Raw genomic sequence first — 8,975 nt, forward strand, 5'->3', positions numbered from 1 at the left:
GCTGGGGAACTCCCTTCTCATCAGTGCAGAGTCAGAAAAGGATCTTGGAGTCATTATTGATGCCAAAATGAACATGGGCCGACAGTGTTGGGACACAGTCAGGAAGACCAACCGTACCTTGTTATGCATCCACAGATGCATCTCAAGCAGGTCCAAGGAGGTGATCCTCCCCCTCTATGTGACACTGGTCATGCCGCAGCTGGAGTACTGCGTCCAGTTTTGGGCGCCACATTTCAGGAGAGATGTGGACAGCATTGAGAGGGTTCAGAGGAGGGCCACCTGTGTGATCAGGGGTCAGCAGGGCAGGCCCTACGAGGAGAGGCTAAGGGACCTGAACCTGTTCAGCCTGCGCAAGAGAAGGCTGAGGGGGGATCTAGTGGCCTTTTACAAGCTAGTCAGAGGGGACCAACAGGCATTGGGAGAGTCCCTGTTCCCTGAGCACTCCCAGGAGTGACAAGAAATAATGGTCACAAGCTGGCACAGAGTAGATTTAGACTAGATATCAGGAGGTGCTACTTCACTGTCAGGGCAGCTAGGATCTGGAACCAACTTCCAAGCGAAGTGGTGCTGGTTCCTACCCTGGGGATCTTTAAAAGGAGGCTGGACGAACACCTTACCGGTGTCATTTGACCCCAGTACTCTTTCCTGCCATGGCAGGGGGTAAGACTTGATGATCTGCTAAGGTCCCTTCCAACCCTACCAATTATGATCTATGAAACTATGAAAAATGGAAGAAATCTACGCTTCCAGGCATTTAGTAACTACCTGGGATTAGGCATATGTTTCTCAAATAGATGTACTGTTATAAAACTGTCTAATATAGTTTTATACTTGCCGTGAAATATATAAACTTGCCTTGAAATACATAATACTAGCCATTGCAAAAGAGAGGATAACCACATTCACTGTACCATTGATCCAGTCAGAATGGCAATTACAAAGCATCTTCAGTGTACATCTTTGTACATCAGTGTATTAATCTTTATTTGCATTTGGCATCAACAGGATAGTTGGGAAAATCACCTGCTTCTACCTGTCTTCAGTTTCCTGAATTTGCTGGTGAGTGGCAAACATGGGCCAGACACTTTTTAACAGATCTTTGAGATGTTGTAATGGAGATGTTGAAATGGAAGAGAAAATCAAGAAACATTAACACTGACAGTAAGTGGGTATTTAATCATTCACTATAATGATGAGGCATACTGTACTAGTCAGTACAGTGCTCATTATCTGGTGTAGTGAGTGATTTGTATTCATTAATATATTCACAGATTCATATTTTAACATCTTCATGAACTGGGAAAGTTAATGTACAAATGCAATAATTAAAAAAACAAAAGACGTTATTTGGAAAGCTACTCGGTTAGAGGGAGGCAGGAGGGACAAAAATATAGTTTTTAAAATAAAGGTTTAACCTTTAAAAATGTAAGTCACATCATCTTGAGATGTAAGCTACAATTGGTGTTTATATATGCTAGATTAAAGGAATCCTTTTATTGGGTGTTAGAGGAGACAATTATTGATAACAATAGCTTACAAGAATGATCATCTCTATAGATGAGTTTTTATTATCAAGCCCAGCAACTAGTTATCATGGAGGGGGAAAGAAAATAACCTAAAAACTGCAGTAGAAAAACAACAGAATTAGAACCAGTACAGAAAATCGGCTATAGCTGGGGCAAGCTGAGTCTGTGACTTAGAACTCGGAATTGCTACTGCCAGGTGTAAAGTTGTGTCTGTGCTAGCTGCGGGAAGACTTTGGATTACCATGCCAAGTATTTTTCCCCTGAAGATGAGTGTGAAGGCAAGGTTTTTAATGACCTTGATACATTTCCAGCTCTCTTCTGAACAGAAGAGAGCATATTCTATAAAGTTCACATGTGCGTATTAAGCCTATAACCATCTGCTGAAATTATGAACGGTGTGTTGACTAAGTTTAGCATGTGGGGAGGAAGTCTGAAGGTCAGCTGTGCTTCAGCTGCAGTGAAATATTTTAGGGGGACTTGTACATTTTTTTTCAGCCAAGCTGAAAAATGGCAAATGTTTAGACATCATTTGAATTAGGTCAGCTTGCTTTTTCCTTAAATATCCACTGAAAAATATATCAGTGGATTGAATATTCAGTCTTCCAATATAGTAGAAACTAGACTCTTACTAAAAGCATTAGCAGGCTGAACTATATTTTTGGCAGATTCTCTAATTAATGATGCTGTGCAAAATAACAGAATAATTCATTAGCAAGTTTCTATTTGTACTGCATTGTTTCATTTGGTTGCCTGTGGCATGTTATATCTTACCATACAATTTGGAAAATGGCTTTGATGTAGCATTTCTCATATGTACTATGGTGCTGCTTTCTCAAGTTCCTTTGAAATAAGCATATGAATATAGTTTCCTCATGTAGTGTTAATTCTGTTGGGCCACATAAGCAATTGATTTTCCAGAGCATAAGCAAGTGTTGCATATACTATTGAAAGTGTGTGGATTACAATATGGTGGTTTCTACTTCACAGTGCACACCTGTGCCTGAGTACAGTGGTGCGGTTTTTATAGGTTCAAATGCTTTCATCTTTTTAGGTAAATGTTAGACTTTTTTTCAATGTAAGGAAGTGTTTTGTAATCAACTGCCACTGTGAAGTAGGCAGTGAATGCTTTCCTTCATTCAGAGGTTAATAGGTGGGTAGAGACTTCTCTGAAAATCTGGCTTTGATTTTTCTGCATCCACTTGTTCAAGAAAAATTCTATAGAAATCTATTAAATTTTTAAACTGCTCTGCCTGAGTAAGCTACATGTTCCCTGTGAACATCTTATTTGCTTCTCAGTGATCGAGGAGAATTAGACCACTTTTTGTAGTGGAGGCAATAGAACTCTATGCACATCATGAGGTTGATGTTTCCTTTAAAACAGTTTTGTGCCATAAGCCAGTATTGCTGCTGCTGTGAATTGTGACACAGAGCCAAAGAATTCTGGGGAAGGAAGGAAAAGACAAAAATATTAGTTAAAAACACAGTGCAGGGGTAGGCAACATTTTTGACTGAAGTGCTGAAAATACCACAGCAGGAAAGAGGTAGCACAACAGGTGGGGAGGGGAGGGGAGTGGGGGCAGCGCAGTCCCAACCCTGCTGCCCTCACCTTGAGCTGTCCTCGACCAAGTGGCTCTGATGCTGCTGCAGCAGCTGCGAGGAGCTGGGGCGATGCAGCTGCTGCTGGTTCTTGCCACCCAGCACCTGGCACAGCAAGACTGGCAGGCGCCTAGTGCCCTCCTCCACTCCTTGCACTTCACTCCCCAAGTGAAGGCATTTCCCCCTGGCAGCCCATGGGAGGACGCATCAGGGCAGGCAGGGCAGAGCTGCAACAGCCACCACTGGGCAGGGAGGAGGAGGTGGGGGAAGTCTTCCCCGCTGGTGGTGGTACAGCGAGAGCTGCAGGAGGGGCATCTCTCCTGCCCCTAATTGTTCCTCTTGAGCACTCTTCAGGCAGCATCTTCTCCTGAGTCTCTTAAAAGAGCCCAGAGCAGCAACTTTTTTATTTTATTTTTTTTAAAGCAATTTCCTCCACACACCTCCTGGCATGCTGAGGAAAATGTTTCCACGTGCCACTAATTGACATGCTGCCTATCTCTGACAGTGTTTCCTGCTTCTTTTTAAGCTGTGAAAGAACTAAACTGTATTTAAATGCTATTTAGTATGTATGTCACACAGCCCATAGAAATACACTATGAATCCTATCCCAGGCAGCCTTGTATAGCTATAGAATACCCCAAATTCAGTGGAATGATGTTGATACTGGTACCTCCATGCCAGATTTGGTCATTGGAGCATGATCTAGCTATGAAAAAACAGCCTGGCTGGGCCTAGTCCTGCCATGCAGTGGGGTTGGTTCCTGACTCCATCCATCCAGCAAACCGGGAGGGAAGGGGTGGATCTCACAACAGAGGCGCTCCCTTTCTCCAGCTGTAGCCAGCAGCAGCAGTGAGTTCCCTGCCCCGCTTTTCAGGGTGCTGGGAACTCTGGTGGAGGGCAGAGAGTTGAAAAGGAGAGAGAGAGTGTACAAAGAAATGCATCTTCTCCAGAGGATCTTCTTTATAGAAATATTGACACTTTCTTCTCCATATCAAAAGATATCTTTTCAGACTCTGCCTAGGTTAACAAGAATTCATCTGTTGTTTTGTTATGATGGCTGCTATTGCTGCTTCTTTCTTTCTCTCTTTTGGTGTGGGGGAGTGCATTCTACTTATAAAAGGCTTGGCATAAATTCTTCTTTAAAGAAATGTTAAAAAGAAAAATCTTTAATGCAGTGTGCTGTGTCATGCCATTCTGATATGCTTTATGGGTTTTAGGCTTATTTTAATGCTACATGTATTATAAGAATTATGTTCGATACTGAAAAATATTGCTTCGATAGTGAACCTTTCTCAAATGGGTCTAACCCTTGGTCACAATCCATGTGACAACATTCTAATAATTAAGTTTCAATTCTGTTATGACTGGCAGTGCTTAGTCCTTTGCTGAATATTCATATCCACTTCAACAGAGGTCTTTGTGTTGGATCTCCAGGGAGGAAGACTCTTTCATCCCATATCTTCAGTCTTATCTCTTTAATATGGAACCAGGGGAATAATGTGAAAAAAAAGTTCTTCAAATGTTCATTAGACTACTTTAATTCAACTTGCTTTGGCCATGGTTATGCTGTTTTGTGTTCACTGTACTTGAATATTAAATTAATCAAATATTTCTGGGAAACAAATGCCACAGTTGTATGGATATTTATACCAGAGGTGCTAGTATGCTGCTCCAGCACCGAAATGGAACTGGGCCCATGTGACTGTGTCTAACTGATCCTTACAAAGTAACACAGCAACATTTCTGAATACTTTGAATGGATTTGTCAAATACTTTTGATGCTGGGAAAGAGCATAATTTTTCCACAAGCATCCTTATCAGAGCATGGTTTAATTAACTGGGTTTCAAATTACATATAAATATAAGGTGATAAACACAGTCTTTCTTCGATTTCCATGCATATTTAATATCAATAGAGACCATATATTGGCCCCCTGCCTAGACTTGAGAGAATTGATTTGATATATCTGTGATATCAACCTTTTGTATCTATGGGAGTAACTCTCTCTATCCTGTCTCCTTTTCCTCCTCCCTCATGCATATGCTCCCTCTCTCTCCTAGCAGGGAGCAGTTAAATCACTATCCCCAGTGATGTTGGATTTTTGGCTGTAGCCGTGTTGGTCTAAGGACATAGGCAGGCAAGGTTCTTTAGGTAGATGTGATATCTTTTACTAGACCAACTGAGTAGTTGGAAAAAAGTTCTTAGGAAGCTTTCGGGCGCAATCACCCATTGTCAGGTCTCTTATGCTTGACAAAAGGTGACTGCACTTGAAAGCTTGCTAAGAATTTTTTTCCAACTACTCAGTAGGTTTAATAAAAGATATCACATCTATTGCCTGCCTATATCCCCAGTGATTACACAGGAGTCAGTCACATAGGTCATCCCACTGATTACAATGGGACTTTTCAAGTGAGCAGGTAGGTGCTGGGCTGGATCCTTATCTGGATAAATCAGTGTAGCTCTATTGAGATTAATGAATTATGCTGACTTACACCAAGTGAAAATCTACCCTTTGACTTTTCTTGTGTCTTCTGTGCTCAGATCAAAGGGAAATGAATATATGGGACCAGCTGGGTATACATAATATGGTGTGAGTACCATTTGTATTTAAATTTGGTGTTTGTAGGAACTTATGTGTGTTTGTATTTCCATCCCAATGATGAGCGTTTCCTACTAGTGGTGTTCAAATCAACCCCTGTGAAAGTAAATACAGAGTCAGCTTTTTTTCCCTATGAAATTCAAGCAGCTCTGTTCACTTCAGTGAGACTTGATAGGTATAGATGAGAGTAAACTTGGTCTGTCATTTCTGACACAGACCTAAAATGACCCTGGATTTTATGTAGATAAACAAAAGAAGGGGGGGGGGGGGGGGGACTTCAGATTTTTATGAGCTGCCTGTTCAATTTTATTGAGGGAGGGGATTGTTTAGATTGTATATTGCTGAATATATCCTGTTGAGAACCAGGTAGAAAGCCCAGATGTATATATGATTTAAATGAGTTGTAAAGACCTCATGAATTTTTGAGCAGGGTAAAAATACACTGTGTATACTTTCATTACAATGTCTCAGTTCCCTTGACAATTGAGCAATTACTAGCCCTTTCTTAAGCCGGGTCGGCCTTCTCTTCTGACAGTGATGCCAAAATATACTTTGAACCAAGAAATTTCATTTCTAAAAACATGAACTAAGGATAGTTTAATTATTTTTAAATATTTCAAAATTGTATTTCTAGTAACTCCTTTTTTTTATAATTGCTTATTACTGAATTGTGGTCTAAATGCCTAGGCATTAGGAAAAACTACTCCACAACTAGGGTGTCCAGACTGTGGAATAAGCTCCCTCCAGAGGTGGTGCAATCTCCTACCCTGGAAATCTTCAAGAGGAGACTGGACAGGCACCTTGCTGGGGTCACCTGACCCCAGTTGTCTTTCCTGCTTGGTGCAGGGGCCTGGACCTGATGATCTTCCAAGGTCCCTTCCAGCCCCTTACAATCTATGAATTTAAGAATGCTTCTTAATCAAAGCAATATTTTAATGATTAGGTTCAGCAGCTGAAATTACTTTTGCATTTCCTTTATATTTACCTTAGCTACAAACTATCCACTTGATTTCGCCTTTTGCTTTAATGCTTTATCTAGAAATTGGGTATTCCACCAATGTTCAGCTAAGTGCACATAAATATAAAAAATTGGATGTCACATGAATCATGCATTGAAATTTTAACATATACTGCTAAAAAAATGGATATTCATGGATTGCTCTCATATATTCAAATTAAAAATGCAGAAAATTTTTTTCCCCTTCATACAATAACTAGTATCGTCCTCCAACTGTGCTGGCCCCCGTAGTCTTACCTGGGGTCCTGAGGACCTCCCAGGGCTGCAACCACAGCAGAACATGTGGCTCCAGCGAGCCAGGCTCTGGTTTTGGGCGGCACGTGCTACCACCACATGCAACACCCTTCTTCTTTTGACATGGGTTTTTTGACCCTGGGAGGGAGTGACTTAGAGACTAAGAATGAAAGATGCCTTAGTGAAGATGTCTTGGCAAAGACAGTGTGTTTGTGGGCTGTTGGTTCTTTTTTTTTTTTTTGGGGGGGGGGGAGAGGGAGGATCAGGTTGTATTATATATTAAGGCTGTGTGAAACAGCACCATTCCATTTTGCCTTGAGTTCTGAGGTTTTGACAGAACAGCATTTTGTATCAAATTTCATTTCAGTTCAAAACAGCTGTTCCGTTTTGCTTTGTTGAAACAATGAGGCTGTTTCGACTCTGTTTTGACGTTTCACTAGATTGGCCAGGGATGGGAAGTCAGCCCAGCTGGGATGACTTCCATCCCCAGTGCTATGGTCAAAATGTTTTCACTTTCAAAACATTTCGACTAGCCTCATTTTGTTTTGAGGCTGTTTTGAAGCCCTTTGTTTTGTTTCAATTTTGCTGTTTTGACATCAAAATGAGTCAAAACAGTGTTGAAATGAAACAGCCAGTGAAATTATACACAGCCCTAATGTGTGTATATATATATATAGAGAGAGAGAGAGAGGAATAGGGGAAGATGGAGTGAGAGGGAATGGAGTTCAGTATGTTAAACAACGTTGTAAGCTTAACAGTAGAATTAGGTTCTCTACTTTGAAAGTTCTATAATGTAGATTAGGGATCACATATGGAAAATATTATGTAGTGCATCTGCTTCTTCCTGAATCTGTAATAGCAGCTTCTGAAATGCATAGGTTTTTTAAGATTTTGTTTAATTCTCCAGGTACTTTGTAGACTAAATTACCACTGATACGCTTAATGCGTGTTAAGTATGCAGAAAGTGTTTTGACGCCATAACAGAATAGATGTTCATGGCACTTGAAGTGCTTTAAAAATGATGGATCCTGTTCTAAGTTGATGGATGTGTTGTTATAAGTTAATGGATGTGTTAACATACTTTAGATTACAGTGTTTTTGAACATCTGTATATAGGTCACATTCTGCTGCCATCCCAGGGGCCCTTCATTGGGCAGTTTGCTAGCCTCAATAGGTGTTTGTCTGGCGAGCACTGGCCCAGCCATGCCCCTGGGCATAGGTGGTGGAAGGACAGGACTAATGAGGCTTAGCCCCCGCCAAACCTTTCAGGGCAACTGGTGACAGCAGCAGCACCATGGTGCTGCTGTCCCACAGTTCCCAGCACCACTCAACATGCAGCCACTCCTCCACTACCACATACAGCACCAGCATGTGCCAGCCCCACAACAGCCAAGTGAGAGGGAGGGGCAGGGGTCAGGCGGGCCTCAGCCCCCTCCCAAATAATATTTTCCCCCACCACTTATGCCCCTGGGCTGCCACAGAGAGGAGACAGAAAAGGTTCTGTCTCCTCCCTGTGCAGCTGAGTGGGATGGTTGGGGGAATGGAGCCTCTCTGCCATGCAGATCCCTCTCCCCAAGCTTGCAGGCTCAGGTTTTGGTGGGGGCCAGGCCAGGTCCAGGTGGCAGAGTGGCTCGCTCCTTCCCCCCTCCCCCTACTTATGGCCCCAGTTCCAGCCATGGTATAAAGCTAGCAGGGCAGCCCTGTGCTGCAGCTTGTGGCTGCAGCTGGCAAGAGGCTGGGGCAGAGGGTGGCAGGGAAGATCAGCCCCCAACTCCACTGCAATTGCCTCCCCACAGTTTGCTGGCTTGGGTCTTTGGGGAGGAGGGGCAATATGCCAGGCTGGACCTGTATGGCAGGGGGGCTTCCTTGCCCCATACCCCTGCCTGATCCTCCAAACAATGGCACCCAAAAGCTGCACCATGGGGCTGCCTTCACCTCCCCGCAGTTGCTGCTGATGGTCGCCAGTTGGCAGAGGGCTGGAGCTGGCTATGGGAGGGGGCA

This window comes from Alligator sinensis, unplaced genomic scaffold (assembly GCF_000455745.1).
Source record: "Alligator sinensis unplaced genomic scaffold, ASM45574v1 scaffold340_1, whole genome shotgun sequence".
NCBI lineage: Eukaryota > Metazoa > Chordata > Crocodylia > Alligatoridae > Alligator > Alligator sinensis.